This window comes from Triturus cristatus, chromosome 8 (assembly GCF_964204655.1).
Source record: "Triturus cristatus chromosome 8, aTriCri1.1, whole genome shotgun sequence".
Classification (NCBI taxonomy): Eukaryota; Metazoa; Chordata; class Amphibia; order Caudata; family Salamandridae; genus Triturus; species Triturus cristatus.
Genome location: NC_140591.1, coordinates 1,425,508,228 through 1,425,525,895, shown reverse-complemented (window position 1 = coordinate 1,425,525,895; position 17,668 = coordinate 1,425,508,228). Strand labels below are relative to the sequence as shown.

The 17,668-nt window shown below is 47.9% G+C and overlaps 1 protein-coding gene and 1 pseudogene across 3 annotated transcripts in view; both read right to left on the bottom strand.

Moving 5' to 3' along the window:
* The window catches only part of LOC146805867 (decapping and exoribonuclease protein-like), a 142,175-nt gene extending 141,135 nt beyond the window's left edge, over positions 1–1,040 (bottom strand). The window contains exons 1-2 of one of the 3 annotated variants that reach the window (XR_014967926.1): positions 736–1,010; positions 193–631 (exon numbers count right to left, since the gene is read on the bottom strand). The gene's annotated coding sequence lies outside the window, so the exon portion shown is untranslated. Of the gene's footprint in view, positions 1–192 lie in introns of all 3 variants that reach the window. The other 2 variants (XR_014967923.1, XM_085623196.1) reach the window with 2 other exon arrangements.
* Positions 1,041–3,640: 2,600 nt separating this feature from the next.
* LOC146805866 (uncharacterized) lies at positions 3,641–16,796 on the bottom strand (annotated as a pseudogene).
* Between the last annotated feature and the right edge of the window lie 872 nt (positions 16,797–17,668).

Below are 17,668 nucleotides of genomic sequence, written 5' to 3'. Positions count from 1 at the left end.
AACTCCACCGCCTTTCCGCATCCACCCGTCTCCTGCCACCCCAAGACCGGTCAGTTCTCTTGGCTCTCTTCATCTCCATAACGCCCCTCCATACCCCCACTCTAAAACCTACCCCCATCATTGAGGAGTTGGACTGACAAGACCTCTCCCCGCCCCTCAGTCACCTCAAGCCGCTGCGTGACATCAACCAACCTCTGCTGCGGTGAAGCCCCTTCCCTGCTCCAAGGGCAGCTTGTCTTCTGGAAGGGGGCAGGACGCAGGGGTGTGGGTCTCCACCTGTCACAGTCGAAAGCAGGGCTGGGGTTCCTTACACTCCGCAGTCGGAAGCTGGGCTGTGGTTTTGCACACACCCCACAGTCGGAAGCAGGGCTGTGGTTCTCCACCGGTGACAGTCGGAAGCAGGGGTGGGGTTCTGCACACTTCGCAGTCAGAAGCAGGGATGTGGTTCTGCACACCCCACCGTCGGAAGTAGGGTCGTGGTTCTGCACACTTCGCAGTCGGAAGCAGGGATGTGTTTCTGCACACTTCGCAGTCGGAAGCAGGGATGTGGTTCTGCACACCCCACAGTCGGAAGCAGGGCTGTGGTTCTGCACACTTCGCAGTCGGAAGCAGCGGTGGGGTTCTGCACACCCTACAGTCGGAAGCAGGGCTGTGGTTCTGCACACCCCACAGTCGCAAGCAGGGCTGTGGTTCTGCACACTTCGCAGTCGGAAGCAGCGGTGGGGTTCTGCACACCCTACAGTCGGAAGCAGGGCTGTGGTTCTGCACACCCACAGTCGGGAGGAGGGCTGTGGTTCTGCACCTGTCGATAGTCGGAAGCACGGGTGGGGTTCTGCACACCCCACAGTCGGAAGCAGGGCTGTGGTTCTGCACACCCACAGTCGGAAGCAGGGCTGTGGTTCTGCACCTGTCGACAGTCGGAAGCAGGGCTGTGGTTCTGCACACTTCACAGTGGGAAGCAGGGCTGTGGTTCTCCACCTCGCACGGTCTCTCCTCTTCTGGTCACTGGGACTCCTGAGGTGTCAGCAGGTCCGAGGAGTGTCTGCTAAGTTTCAGTTTCCTTTCTCCTCTCTTCCATCTGCCCTGGGGAACCGTCACCAAGTGACGCTGTCCTGGCAACTTCCAGCCCAACAAGAACAGGGCCACGAAGAGGCTTTCGATGCGGAAAGACCACCCCGTCTATGTTTATCCGAAGACACAACAAGCATTGAAAATGCAATAGTTCACGCCTTTTATTAAGTTAAAGCCATTTGCTTTGCTATACAATACCATTAGCAAAGCAAATGGCTTTAACTTAATCAATGCTTGTTTATATTACAGAGAATATGTGCAACGCATGCTGTGAAATAACCATTTTTGTACTTGATAATGTTGGACTTCAAGCTGTACGCCAATAATGAAAGACTTACCGTAGCAGCCCGTGGAGGGAGTTCCGTGGGGCAGTGAGGCGGGACGGGGGAGGCGCAGGGTGGGGGTAGTAAACACCGGAGTATGGATGAACGGAGGTAAGTAAACATTTAAATAAATAAAACAAATTTCTTTGCGGGCGATGCAGTGACTCCCCTTGCAAAACCAGGTTGTTTTGTGATGGGTCATTTTGATGTCTCCTCAATACTATTTGGGCCCATACCTGTCGCGGGTACTTGAACCACCCATGCGAGTGAAGTTTTTGGCCCAGGGCTCGGCGGCCATCTTAGGAAACCTACCAAACCCACACATTTCTGAAAACTAGACACTCGGGGGAGTCCAGCAAGGTATGGCTTGCGTGGGTCCCCCAACCTTTTCCTACCCAGAATCCCCTGCAAACCTCAAATTTAGCTGAAAAAAATCAAATTTCTGTGTGGCAAAGTTCTGGAAACTACGTGGATCCACAAATTTCCTACCACCCAGTGTTCCCCCAGGTCTCCCGATGAAAATGGTACCTCACTCGCATGGGTGGGTCAAGTACCCGCGACAGCTAAGGACCCAAAACGTATTGAGGAGACATCAAAATCCCCTATCACAAAACAACCTGGTTTTGCAAGGGGAGTCACCTGGGTTTTTGACCCTGGGCTCGGCGGTCATCTTGGGAAACCTACCAAACCCACACATTTCTGAAAACTAGACACTCAGGGATGTCCAGCCAGGTATGGCTTGCGTGGTCCCTGAACATTTTCCTACCCAGAATCCCCTGCAAACCTCAACTTTAGCTGAAAAAAATCACTTTTTTCTCAAATTTCTGTGTGGGAAAGTTCTGGAATCTGCGTGGATCCACAAATTTCCTCCCACCCAGCGTTCAACCAGGTCTCCCGATAAAAATGGTACCTCACTTGTGTGGGTAGGCAAAGTGGCTGAAACACGAAATGGCCCAAATCGTATTGTGGAGACTTCAAAATTACCTATAACAAAAATACCTGGTTTTGGGGGGGCACCTGTTTTTTTGTCCCTGGGCTCGCCGCCATCTAGGGAAACCTACCAAATCCACACGTTTCTGAAAACTAGACACCCTGGAGAGTCCAATGAGGTATAACTTGCGTGGATTCCCCAACGTTTCCCTACCCAGATTCCCCTGCAAAATGTGAGGAAAATGTGTTTTTTTGGACAAATGTTTAGGTTTGCAAGGGATTATGGGTAACAGAACCTGGTGAGAGCCAGTCAAGTCAACCCATCCTGGATTCCCCTGGGTGTCTAGATTTAAAAAATGTACAGGTTTGCTAGGTTTCCCTATGTGCCGGCTGAGCTAGGGCCCAAAATCCACAGATAAGCACATTGCTAAAAACAAGTCCATTCCTAGTCGGTTTTCTGCCGCCCTGGGGGGGGGGGGGGTATCGGGGATGGGGTTGCCCCGATATGCCCCCAAGGGGGCAGAAACACTGTAGCTATTTTTTTGGGGGTGGGGCATTGGTATGCCCATTCTGGGCAGCCCCCACCCCCACGCATAAAAAAAGCCAGCGTAATCATTGGCGTCTAGTGGGCTTTTTGCAGCCCCCACCCTAATTCAACTTTGCCCCAAAAAAACCCTGGCGTCTAGTTGGCTTTTTGCCCCCCCCCCCCGGGTCATCTTGCAATGGGGTCACCTGGGCTTTTGTCCCCGGGCTCGGCAGCAATCTTCGGAAACTACCAAATCCAAACATCTCTGAAAACTAGACACCCGGGGGAGTCCAGCGAGGTATGGCTTGCATGGGTTCCCCAACATTTTCCTACCCAGAATCCCCTGCAAACCTCAGATTTAAGAAAATATGAATTTAGGTAAGGATGAATAATAGTCACGGAGAAAGAAAGAACATCTTCCAAGAGCCAAAAACAATTACCTGAGAGCTGTCGGAGTCAAACGTTGGAATATTGTCGGAGACTGAGAGAATCAGAACAGGTATGTGTTGTACTGGAGTAAATGTCTGTGAGACATTGCGTTGCTTACTTACTTATGCCTACTACCCCTTCTGGAGGACAGCCCATCAACCAGGATTCTCCAGCCATGTCTGTCCAGGGCTTTTCGTTCAATATGATTCCAGGTGTAACCCATCTCTTTGTAGTCAGACTCGAGGCCTTGACACCAGGTGTTTCTTGGTTGTCCTCTGTTCCTTTTCCCTTGAGAGTTACTGGCCAGGGTTTGCTTGGTGGAGTTTGATGGGGGCTTGTTGATAGTTTGACCTATCCAGCCCTAGTGTCTTTTCATGACTTCTTCATGAGCAGGGAGTTGAAAAGTCTGCTGCCATAGGTCGTTGTTGCCGTTGGAGTTTAGCCAGAGGAATTGGAGGATTTTCCACAGACAGGTGCTGATGAAGGTCTGGACTTTGTTGGTGGAGTTCACTGTTGTCCTCCAAGTTTCTGCTCCATATAGTAGGATCGATTTCACATTGGTGTTATAAAGCCTGATCTGGGTTTCCAGCATTTAGGTCCTTGAAGCTCTAGACTTTCTGTAGATGAATGAAGGCAGTCTTTGCTTTGCTGATTCTTGCCTTGACATCGGTTTCTGTGCCGTAATGCTTGTCTATGACACTGCCCAGTTAGGTGAAGGCCTCAACCTCTTCCAGTGTATCACCTGCAAGAGTGACTGCAGTTGTGGTGGTTGGGTTTGCTTTGAGGTTCTTGTTTTTTTCCCTGTGCATGTTGAGGCCAACTTGTGCTGATGTGGCTGCCACATTGTTGGTCTTCTCTTGCATCTTCAGATGGGTATGAAAGAATAAGACCAGGGGGCATATGTATCAAGCGATTTTGTATTCGCAAACGCTGCAATTCGCAAGAAAACAGCGTTTGCGAATACAAAATCGCAAAACGCGATGTATGAGCCTTTTTCGCATCGAACTAATAAGGAATCGCTAATTTTGCGATTCTTTAATTTTGCGTAAGCATTTAAGGAATCGCAATATGCGATTCCTTAAATGCTATGTAACAAGCACCCAAGTTGTGCGATTTCTCCTTAAGAAATCGCAAATTACCACCAACTTGAAGTTGGTGGTATTTTGCGAATTCTTTCAAAAATGCACTTTTTGACATTTCTCTAGGTGCCATGTGGCGAACATTCATGCCCTTATGGCATGTATGTGCGCCATATGCGCACACATGCTCATTTCAGGGGTGCATCAGGGTGTCATTATGACACCCTTGCACCTTTGAAATTATTCTGAATTTGCGATTAGCAAATTGCGAATCGCAATTTGAGAATGACTTCCCATTCATTCCTATGGGCCTCCTGGCCCATAGGAATGAATGGGAAGGTATTCCTTAATTGCGATTTCGCAATTTGCTAATCGCAATTAAGGAATATTAAGAATTCGCAAAATATGTGCGTATTTTTGAATACATCCTGTTTTGCAATTCTCAAATAGCGATTCTCAAAAAATTGCTATTTGAGAATCGCAAATACGGTTTTTGATACATATGCCCCCAGGTCATCTGCAAAGTCCAGGTCATTGATGTGAGAAGGTGGCTTGGTATACGCTGTCCACTAGTTATAGTGGGCACCCTGTACCAGTCCAAACAACCCCTTAGAGGTGATAGGTTAAAGACAACCTTTATTGAAAGCTATCCTAGTGGTAGCTATGGAGAGCAGCCCTCAGGCTAAGTCTTGAAGGAATGAAAAGCAGCTTGTTTTACCATCTATAATCTCTTGAGTGCCTAAATGAAAGACAACCACACCAGGAATATATATAAAATATATGTATTTATTTCTAAACACACCCTCCTAGTCTCTTTATGAGGCTAGAGGTCAAAACACATAAGTTACGCTTCAAATATGACAGTAATAAGCACAAATACACGTCAGGACCTAGGGGTGAGCCAAACCATATACTAAAATAGTGGTATAAGAACCATAACTTAACTAGACACAAGGCCTAGAGCCTGTAGAATCACTGGGGCCCCAAGGAACCACCCAAGGTAGTGACACAGGGGACCCAGGGGGGCCGTATGCAGTGTGACAACACAGCTGCGAGCTCCCATTAGCTTCTATGGGGAAAGTCGCAGTTAGATTTTTAAAGACGACATGTTTCCGTGCAGCCAGTCCAAAGTTAGCATTATCCATTTTAGATATAATGCATTTAAGAGTATATGGTCAGGCTGTACCACTAACAACCCCGGAGAAGAGATTCCGAAGGCTGCAAAGGGGCTCAGTTCATGCCTGGGAACCCTCTCACATATAACCAAGCACCCTGCCTTCAGGATTGATAAGGCCTGCAATAGGGGTGACTGATAGGTTACTATGTGCAGTGATAGGTGAGGTATAGTGAACCTATACCTCAGTAAGGGGTGCATGCACCACCTTACCCAGGCTGCAGTAGCAGACCTGTGGTGTCATTTTGCATGGATTCCGGGGTGGCACAATACATGCTTCAGCCCCTGGTAGGCCTCTGGGGTACCTATGCCCTGGGTACATAATATACCATATACTAGGGACTCACAAGGGTACCCCAGAATCCAATCTGGAGTGTACCTAAGGTACATGCAATCAATTTAGAGAGGAAGCAGCTAGGCTGTGGTCCTGATTAGCAGGGCCACAGCCAGACTAAAGTCGAAAAACAGTGAAACACCAGCAAAAAGTGGGGGTAAGCATGTGAAGCAGATCCTACTCTCCTACACAACCCCCCCCCCCCCAAACGCAGGGACATTAAACTAACCTTGACCAGTTGAGTCTTCATGTTCTAAGTGGAAATATCTGGAGAGTCCTTCTGCATTGGCATGGTTACTTCCAGGTCTATGTTCCACCGTATAGTCCATCCCCTGTAGGGAAATGGACCACCTGAGAAGTTTGGGGTTCTCACCCTTCATCTGTTTTAGCCATAAGAGGGGCTTATGGTCTGTCTGAACAATGAAGTGAGTACCAAACAAGTAAGGCCTCAACTTCTTCAGAGCCCAAACCATAGCAAAGGCCTCCCTCTCAATGGCTGACCAACGTTTCTCTCTGTGGATCAACCTTCTGCTTATGAAAGCTACTGGTTGATCCTGACCTTCATCATTCAACTGTGACAGTACAGCCCCTACCCCCCAACTCAGATGCATCTGTTTGGACAATGAACTTTTTGGAGTAGTCAGGACTTTGCAGACTCGGAGCAGTGCACATGGCCTGCTTCAGGTCATCAAATGCCTTTTGACAGCTAACTGTCCACTGAAACTTTTTGAGCATTTTCTTAGAGGTAAAGTCATTCAGGGGTGTCACTATTGATCCATACCACTTGACAAATCTTCTGTAATACCCAGTCAGGCCTAAGAAGGCTCTCACCTGAGTCTGGGTAGTGGGAGCAACCCAGTCCATTATGGTCTGGATTTTGCTCTGCAATGGTTGAACCTGACCTCCACCTACAAGGTGGCCCAGGTACACAACCTGACTCTGCCCTATCTGGCACTTAGTAGCCTTGATAGTTAGGCCTGCTTTTTGCAGGGCCTCCAAAACATTCCTCAGGTGGACCAGGTGATCCTCCCAGGTGAAGCTAAAGACAGCAATATCATCTAGATATGCTGCACTATAGTCTTCCAGGCCTGTAAGGACTTGATTCACCAACCTTTGGAAAGTGACAGGTGCATTCTTCAAACCAAAGGGCATTCCCACAAATTGATAGTACCCACTTTGAGAAGCTGGCCTAGTATATGCTGTCCACTAGTTATAGTGGGCACCCTGTACCAGTCCAAACAACCCCTTATTGGTTATAGGTTAAAGACAACCTTTATTGAAAGCTATCCTAGTGGTAGCTATGGGGAGCAGCCTTAAGGCTAAGTCTTGAAGGAATGTAAAGCAGCTTGTTTTACCAGTCTATAATCTCTTGAATGATCAAATGAAAGGACAACCACACCAGGTATATATATAAAATATATGTATTTATTTGTAAACACATCCTCCTAGTGTCTTTATGAGACTAGAGGTCAAAACACATTAGTTACACTTCAATAATCACAGTAAAATAGCACAAATACACGTCAGGCCCTAGGGGCGAGCAAAACCATATACTAAAATAGTGGTATAAGAACCACAAATTAACTAGACACAAGGCCTAGGGCCTGTAGAATCGCTGGGACCCCAAGGAACCACCCAAAGTAGTGACACAGGGGACCCACTGGGGCCGTGTGCAGTGTGAGAACACAGCCGTGAGCTCCCGTTAGCTTCTATGGGGAAAGTCACGGTTAGATTTTTAAAGATTAGGGACACTTGGAAATCAGTCAGGACCAAACCCTTTGGGACTTAGGAAGTTCTAGGGCCAATACCCACGGGAGCACCGGAGTACTCGAGTTGCCTCACCCAGGGAAGCCGGGTGCATAGGTGTCAAATGGTGTCGGGTCGCGTCGTCGATTTCAATGGGAGCTGGCAAAGAAGTGCTGCTGCCGGGAAGATGCGAAGTGTCCGAAGAGATCCAAGCCTGGATCGAAGTGGAGAATAACCTGAAAGCAGAGGGGACAGAGTCTGGGTCACTAGCCAGTGACCAGGAAGGCGATAGGCGGATGCCCACTGATGTCGGGTGATTTCAGGTGAAGGAGTTGAAGCTTGACTCTTCAGCCATGAGGACCAGGAGTGTTGGAGGGAGGACCACCGGGGAGTCGGGGAGACTATTCCGGGGCACCTTCCTACCGCAAAAGTATAGCTGAGCGCAGCTGAGAAGCCCCCTTCGGGGAGGTCCTTCTCCTATGATCGTACTAGGCCCAGTAACACCACCACACAGGACTCAATATCAGTTGCTTGACTTGGTTCTTTATCAGAAGTAGTACATTCAATATCTACAGTGGGATCGAGGGATCCAGTAAGAGTCTCAATGTCTGTTAGAGGGATAGGGTAGTGGGACAGTCTTAGTACCAACCAGGTACGGGAGGGCTCTGCGCAAGACCTTGAGTGCTGGTCTCAGAGCAGCTCGGACGTGGGGAGCCGCGACGGCGTCTGCAGGGCTCGGGTGGTAGTTCCGCTTGGGTCGAGCCGCGACACAGTCAGCAGGGCTCCGGTGGTAGGTCCGCTTCGGTCGAGCCGCGACGAGGTCAGCTGGGCTCTGATGGTAAGGTTCAACAAGATCGGGCCGCGACAGCGTCAGCAGGGCCCCAAAGGTTCGTGAAGGTCTTTAAGCACAGTGGAGCCGCAACGTCGTCAGCAGGGCTCAGAGTGTGGGTTCAGGATGAGTCTTCTTCCGTAGGGTCAGCCGCGATCCGATCAGCAGGGCTCTTGACTCCGGGATACAACTGTTGTCCTGTGGTCGGGTCGCCCCAGATATAGGACGGGAGCCCTTTGATGTCCGGACCCTAGCGCCCGGAGGGGGCGGAGAGGCCGGGTGGGGAGCGGCCAGACGCCCAGCAGGAGAGGCGCCAGGCCCCAGGGAGCTGTGGGGCGATCGCACCTAGGTGTGGAAGGACGGTTGGGGGTCCCATCGATACTGCCCTCCGCCGGGAGTGGGAAGGGTTCACGTGGTATCCCCCGGGCCAGGGGTTGGCGCCTCGATGTCGGGCCTCGCTGGGACAGAGGCCGGGTGAAGCAGGGTCACGCAGGTGGTCACGTGGAGTGACGTATAATCCAAAATGGAGGAGCCCCGAGGTGCATGGGACCTCGTGCGGCTTAGCGAGGGGGAATAGGACCACGCCACGAGGCCGGCTCCCACAAGGAGGCATCGAGGACAACCAGGAGCTGGATTCGAGCTGTCCCACAAAGGATGTCAAGTGCTGCAGCATTGGACACAACAAGCCTTGGCAACAGCAACCCACGCATAAAGGCGAAAGATGCTTCGGTGCAGACCAGCAAGGTCTGAGGGACTCACCACTTGGTAGGGAGTCAGGGCACGTCTGGAGCAACCAGGGAAGCCCAAGGAAATTAATGTTACCCCCTCAGAGACCCACCATTTGACGGACCTCGGATCACGGATCACGGATCACGAAGGGACCTCAAGAGGAAACACAAAATGGGGGCTACAAGAAACCCCAAGCACGACTTCAAGAGACGTCGAGAAGCCAATGCACTTGCAAAAGTGCACGGTGACCCGGAGTTCTGGTTCCACGCTACTCACGAGGGCTGTGGGTCTCTGCTTTGCTGGGCACTCGGGTCGGCCTCTGAGATGTCTGGAAATCCTCTTCCTGGGCTGCAAATTCTTCAGAGTCCAGCGGGAGCTTCGGAGATGCAGTCCTGCAAAATGCTTCATTGGTGCCTGCCAAGCAGGGGAGTCACTCCTTGACCCCAAGGGAGATTTCTTCAGTCCTCTAGTCGTTAGTAGGGCATCAAAGTTCCAGTATTCAACTTCAGAGTTTCGTCCAGGGATATCTAAAGTTCTGGTTACAGAGGTTCCTTACTTATACCTAAGGAAGGGGTTGGACTAGCTCTGGGACCCACCTATGGGAGCGTTTGGAAAGAGGGGTGGCTACACCCATTTCCTTTGTCCAGATTCACGTCAGAGCAGGGGCTGGAAGCCCCTGAACCGGTTTGAGCTGGACTATGCACAGGGACACCAAATGTGCCCCCAGTGCAGGACTTCAAAGCACTCAGAGAGTGCTCCCACCCAGCCCCAATACACATAAGCCTGTCTGGGAGGTGGTTACACCTCCCTGTGACAGGAAACCTATTGTCCAGGCCTCCCCTGCCGGAGTTTTGGTCAGCAGCAGGAGGCCAGACCCCTGTCTGTGGCTGCAGCATCCATTTAGTGATGCCAGGGCTCTATTAGATTCCTACCGGGTATACCAGTACTGTCATGTCTCTCCCTCTAGAAGGGAGGGATCATATCCTCACATCAAGAACTGATGTGGGGGTATGATTCCAAGGTGTTTGACACTAAACACGACATGTTTCTGTGCAGCCAGTCCAAAGTTAGCATTAACTGTTTTAGATATAATGCACTTAAGAATATATGGTCAGGCTGCACCACTGACAATCCCGGAGAAGAGACTATGAAGGTTGCAGAGGGGCTCAGCTCATGCCTGGGCACCCTCTCGCATATAACCAAGCACCCTGCCTTCAGGATTGATAAGGCCTGCCATATGGGTGAATGATAGGTTACTATGTGCAGTGATAAGTGAGGTATAGTGAACCTATACCTCAGTAAGGGGTGCATGCACCACCTTACCCAGGCTGCAGTAGCAGACCTGTGGTGTCATTTTGCATGGCTTTCCAGGGGTGGCACAATACATGCTTCAGCCCCTGGTAGGCCTCTGGGGTACCTATGCCCTGGGTACATAGTATACCATATACTAGGGGCTTACAAGGGCACCTCAGATCCAATCTAACGTACATGGAATCATTTTAGAGAGGAAGCAGCTAGGCTGGGCCTCTAAATAGCAGGTTCCCAGCCAGACTAAAGTCGAAAAACAGTGAAACACCAGCAAAAAGTGGGGGTATACATGTGAAGCAGATCTACTCTCCTACAATTGAGCTGCATCCAAGATGTCCACTGAATCCCATTTCTTCTTCCCGCTGTGAATGTCATCATAATCCAGTCTATGGACAGCAGGAAGAGAAAAGGCGAGAGCAAACAACCCTGGCGGAATCTGGTCCTCAATTGGAAGGCTTTCGTGAGTTGTCCTCCATGGACTAACTTGCAAGTCATTCCCTTGTAAGAGTTCTTGATGATTCCTACAAGTTTATCTGGCACACCATAGTGGCAGAGGAGTTTCCAAAGGGTCTCTCTGTCCACGCTGTTAGAAATGGGGTCTCTAGTTGTCAGGGGTTTGCACCCTGTCCAAGTAGGGACCCTCACTCTAGTCAGGGTAAGGGAGTTACACAGCTAAGATAACCTTTGCTCTACCCCCTTGGTAGCTTGGCACGAGCATCCAGGCTTATCTCAGAGGCAATGTGTAAAGCATTTGGCATATACACACAATAGCACAGTGAAAACATTACAAAAGGAGTCCACAACAGTTTAGAAAAATAGCCAATATTTATCTGAATAAACAAGACTAAAACAATAAAACTCCAACATACATAAGTCAAAGTATCACTTTTAAAAGATTAAGATAGTTTTGTCCATAGAAATCAATGGATGCATTTCTTTTAGGGCAAAGTACCTTGGATGCATAAAAAATCAGAGACAATGCAGGCACTGGGGAAGTAAATGGATACATCGGTTCCTTAGTCCACAGGGGAGGTGATGCCTTGGTTCCTTACTGACAGGGGAGGTGCTGCGTTTGTTCCTTATTGCTAGGCAGTGGAGGTAATGTGTTGATTCCTTACTGGTAGAGGAGGGGCTGCATCGGTTCCTTACTGGAAGGGGAGGTGATGCATCGGTTTCCGGACATGCAGCCTCGGTTCCTTATTGGTGTGCAGTATTGAATTAGAATTGGCGCCTGGGTATTATTTTTCGAAAATCCAGATGTGATGCATCAATGAGACAGCGGCAAAGCAGGTGCTGCATTGATTTCAAAGCCGAGAACAGGTGCTGCGTCAGAGTCGGAGCAGTTGTCAAAGATGTCAGTCACGCGTGCTCGGAACTCATGCTGCAACAATTTTTCTGATGTGCTGCAATGGCAAGCTGGGGCCTGCGGTGAAAGCCGTGGTTGATGCGCAGATCGGGAATCATGCTTTGGGGCAGGCTGCGGCAATGCGCCAATCTTCTGCAGCAATGCTTTGAGAAAACAGGCGCTGGGAGTTGATGTGTGGATTTCCTCCTTCAGTTCACCAATTTCTATTTCCAAGGGCCCAGGAACTGTATTTGGCACCACATGGCAAGTCAGGACACTCAGCAGAAGATCCCAGGCGGTTGAAGTCTTTGATGGTCCTGAGACATCTTAATAGGAGGCAAGCACACACAAGCCCTTTGAGAACCTTGGAAGCAGGATGTAGAAAGCAAAGTCCAGTCCTTTCACTCCCAAGATAGAAACAGTAAGCAGCAGGCCAACACAACAGAGCAACAGACAGTGTACTAGTCCCACCTACAGCATCCAGGTCTTCTTCCTGGCAGAATGTCCTCAGTCTAGAAGTGTCCCGATTTTGGAGTGCCAGTGGTCCAATACTTATACCCCTTTCTGCCTTTTTTTTTTTTTGCAGAGTTTTATATAGCGCGAACTTGACCCAAATCCAATCGGGTATCAGAGCGCTTTACATAGCACCAGTTCCAGTTACGTTACATGAGGACACACATTCATTTTTTGTTGGGCACGGGGAGATTAAGTGATTTGCCCAGAATCACAGGATGTTCAGCGTCGTTACCGAGACTCGAACCCAGTTGTCCGAGGTCGAGCGCCCTAGCCGTTAGGCCAACTCCTCTCCCCTCTCCCCTTGTAGTAGGCAAACGTCAAAGGAAAGTCTTTGTAGTGCACAGGACCCTATCTTTCCCTGACCTGGCTCCAGACACACTACAGGGGGTCGGAGACAGCTTTGTGAGAGAACAGGCACAGCCCTATTCAGGTATCAGTGACAACTCCTCCCACCATTCTAGCTCAAGAAGGCCCATGAGCCTGGTGATGGCCCATCAGGATCTCCAAGGTACACCTCAGCTTGCTTTGTGTGACTGTCTAGAGTTAATGCACAAGAGCCCAACTGTCAGTTAACCCAGAGGTGCATTCTACAGACAGGCAGAGGTATAGAATGGGTAAGCAAGAAAATGCGCACTTTCTAGAAGTGGCATTTGCAAACACGCAATTTAAATACAAACTTCACCAAAATATGTTTTTTTAAATTGTGAGTTCAGAGACACCAAACTCCAAATCTCTATTTGCTCCCAATGGGAAATTACACTTAAAAGATAATTCAAGGTAATTCCCATGTTACCCTATGGGAGAGATAGGCCATGCAATAGTGAACAATTAAAATAGGTGTTTTCACTATTAGGACTTGTAAAAACACACCAGTACATGTCCTATCTTTTAAATGCACTGCACCCTGCCCATGAGGCTACCTAGGATATGGTAAGGTAAGGTAAATCATTTTATTTGTACATGGTTAATTAAAACCTTTAGAAACAATTAGAACATTACTAAAAGTTAGATTAAAATTCATTTTATACATCCTTCTAAAATTTTAACATTTACTTAATGTCAGTTTATGGCCATCATTGTACTTAAAGGTTCATAACTTCAGGGCACCGTCTCGGAGATATTCGGTCTGGCTTTTATTAATCTGCAGTCAACGTGCTCTTCTGTCTTTTTGCTACTAGTTCCAAAAACTTTGTGACCCGACAATTTAATTTTGTTTTGGTAGGGTTAAAGCACAGTTTGACCGCCTGTCTGCATGTTCGAACACCATGTAGTTTAAATGATGGACGTAATAAATTGTACCTGTGGTCCTTTAATTTAGGGCAGATGCAGATTACATGAATGATATCTTCTTTGCCAGCTTTGCACAAGCGACAATGTGGGGGGGAATTTTTTCTTTCCCAAGGCGGCAGATGAGGGGCAGCAGGAACTACACCAAGGCGTAATTTTAAAAACTTTTCTTTTGTCTTTAGATGAATTCCAATGTTAAGATACACTTGAGGTTGCAGTGTTGCATAGTCGCTGAGTGTAATCCAGCCGTGCGCTCTTTTGGATAATGTCTCTTTGTCCTCAATAGAGGAAATGATACGTGCTGAATTTATTTGCGACTTTTTTGAAAGACAAGAGATCAGTAAGGGTGCCCCAGAGGTCTGACAGTCCCAAGGTTTGGAGTGAGTCAAATAAATAGCCTCTGGCAGAGGATTTTCGATGGCGGAGCAGCTCTTCCCATAAATCTGAGTTTAAAGAACCAACTTCAGAGCTGCAAATCTTGTGCCAGGTGGTGACATACACACTCCGTCTTTCCAGTGTTTGTTTTAACAGACCAAATTCAAGCCGAAATTGCGCTGGAGAAACGTTTCTTGGCAGATTGAAGATTGTCCTGTATGAGTTTGCTATCACTATATCCAATAGCGCAGCATCCTTTCCTTGAAGGGTGCACTCCCATATGTGAGGGTCGGCTGTAGCTTTGCTCGCAGGACATGGAGCAAGGGGTTAAGCGTTAAGTCGGGAAGCTTGATCTTTAAAGATTTTATCGCCAAACAAGTCACGGTTCCCTTCCCTCGCAAGGACTCTAGTTGAGGCTTGAAGGACTTCTTATGGTCCAAGATTACTCTGAGGTATTTATAGGTAGTTACCAAATCCAGCCCTTGTCCATTTATTTGCCAATTGATTTTCCTTTTTTTCCGATAATTCACTGTCATGACTCTAGATTTGGCAAAATGTATTCGCAAGCAGTTCCTTTCTGAAATGGTGTGGGTTACATTCAAGAGATTTTGGAGGCTACCTAGGGCCTACCTTAGGGGTGACCTATATGTAATAAAAGAGAAAGGTTTGGGCCTGGCAAGTGGGTGCACTTGCCAGGTCGAAATGGCAGTTTAATACTACACACACATACACTGCAGTAGGAGGTCTAAGACATGCTTTGCAAGGCTACTCATGTGGGTGGCATTTGATTTACAGGCCCGGGGCACATCTGGTGCACTTTACTAGGGACTGACTAGTAAATCAAATATGCCAATCATGGATAAACCAATCACCATACAATTTAGACAGAGATCATGTGCAACTTAGCGCTTGTTAGCAGTGGTAAAGTACCCAGATTCCTAAAATTAACAAAAACAGGTACGAAACAATATGGAAGAAGGCAAAAAGTTTGGGGAAAACCCTGAAAAAAGGACCAAGTCCAACCTATTCTCATAGTCAATGAAGTTGACATAGAGGGGGAAGTTTAATTCCATTGATTGCTCAATAATGATACACAGTGTTGCAATCTGGTCAGTGCAGGATCTATATTTGCAACTGAACGTCAACTTGTTCCTCCATTCTGTTCAGAGTTATCCCTCTGTAGTTTGTGCATTTACTCAGGTCACCTTTCTTGGGGATCTTGATGAGATATCCGTCCTTTCAGTCTGATGGCACCTTTCCCTCTTCCCGGATCCTTCCAAACATGGGTTATAGCATGTCTACTCATGTTTCAGTGTCTGCCTTCAGTGCCTCTGCAGGAATGTTGTCAAGACCTGCTGACTTCCCAATTCTAAGATGTTTGATGACTTACCATATTTCTTCCTTAGTTTGTCTGTTGCAGTTGATTGGCAAGTCAGCTGTCTGTATGTCTGGTGGAGACTGCGGCATGAGCTGGTTCAGCAGTTCTTCAAAGTGCTCCACCCATCTTTGTTGTTGGCCTTCGTTACCCATGATTGTCTTCCCATCTTTGTCTTTAACAGACCTTTCTGGCTTGTTATATCTGCTGGAGAGTTTCCTTGTTATGGCTTGCTGCTTCCTGGGCGTCTGGGGCAAAACCATCAATGGACCTTTGATTGTCTGCTCGTAAGTTTATCTTTGCTTCCTTGTTTGTTTTAGTGCAGTCACCTTGAGCTTTCGCTTTTTCTACTCTTGTTTGGCTGGTGTTGACTTCAGCTTTCTTTTCCTTTCTCTCTTGCATTTTGTGGAGAGTCACAGTTAAGATCTATTCTTTATGCTGGTGTTTCTTGGAGCCCAGTACTTCCTGGCAGGCTGATGTCACTGTTTCTTTGATGTTCTCCCACTGACTTTCTACTGGGTCTCTGTCATCCTCTAGTTCTTGCAGGACTTTAAACTTGTTAGTGAGGATGATTGATGATTCACTCCATTGCGGTGCATCTTTGAGGATGGTGGTGTTGTATTGCTGACATTGGTTTGTCATTTCCATCCATGCTTTCTTAGCTTTAGCTTTAGACTGGCCACAACAAGATGATGGTTTGACACCACGTCATCAATCTCATATCCTGCAGGGAGCTCCGGAACTTCTTGTCAAATGTAAATCTGATTCTCAGTTGGATGGTCTGGTAAAACCCAAGTTGCCTTGTGTATTCTTTTGTGTGGGAATGCACTACCACCAATCACCGGACTGCTCTGGGCACAAAAATCTCTGAGCCTTTCACCATTATTGTTCATGTCACCAAGGCCATGGTTGCCAATGACTTCATCGTATCCAGTGTTGTCGCTTCCAATCTTGGCATTGAGGTCACCCATCAGTATGGTGATATGTCTCTCAAAGCATTTCTCTAAGATGGACTGGAGAATGTTGTAAAACCTCTATTTCTCCTCTTCTTTGCTCTCATTTACAGGCGCATAGCACTGGATAACATTCATGTTCATCTTTTTTTTGCGAGGTTAGTGTGATGATTTTGGGACTGTGGCCTTTCATCCAATCAGCTCTGTTGGCTGCAGGCATTAGCATCAGTGCCACTCCCTGAGTATGTGGGGCGTTCTCTTCCTTGTGTCCAGAATACAGCAGCAATCCTCCGGAGCAAGTCTTTTTTTCCGGACTGTGTCCATCTGGTCTTGCTGATGCCAAGCAGGACAAGGTTGTAGTTTTTCATCTCTGCTGCCACTTGGGCTGGCTTGCCTGTCTTGTACATGGTCCTCGTGTTCGGCTTTGTGGCTTCCAGGGATCTCTGGCTTTCACCGCAAGGTGTCATGGTTCTCCGTGAAGGAGAGTCCTCTCCCCAAGGCCAGGATGTATTTTGGTCTTTTGGTTCCTGATTCTGTTAGTCCTGATACTCTTCAGGTAGCATTTCCCTAAACGTGTTGCTTTTTCTTCCTGGGTTTTGCCGATTCTCTTGTTGTGGCATTAGGGCTTTCAGCACTTTCCCACTGCAAATGCCATGGGAAAGTGCACATGCCCTTCCTACACACCTTAGGAAATGTTGCTTACCTGATGTTTTAAAACATGTGTCCAGCCTGCCGTTGCAGGCTGGTGTATGCAATTGTGCTTCTAGTCAGGCTGGCCTTTCTAAATCACAAGCCACCCTGAGAGGACCGTTCACTACCACCAGAGCACCCGGATGGTATGTCTTAAGGGGTGAGGCAAGTACTAGGTGAAAGGCTGGGCAGGTACACACGTGTGTTCCCTGCCCAGGTAGCGAGGAATACCCATGTATGTTTTCACTTCCTATGAGGTTTGCTGTTCCCAGAGGTTAACATGGAAGAATGGTTGAAATGACTTCAGGCTGCAATAGTGAAGTGCAGTGGAGCGGCCTCATAATGTTTCCTATCATTGGATTCACAATGACAAACAAACTCCTGTATGTAAAGCTGGATTTGTCATTAATAGCTTAGAAATGCCACCTCTGGAAACTGAAAACTCAAAGGCACGTAACGGACACACCAAACTGGCGCACTGCTTTAAATGGGACCTTTTCCCTTCCAATACATTATTTTCATCCATATTTTTTCAAAGACTTGACCTTTTAATCACTGTTTTGATCCATCTTTTTCTTATAAATGCCACGGAGACAGCAAAATTCCATTTAGATGTTTATTGAACATTTTCAAATGCGACTGCTTTCCA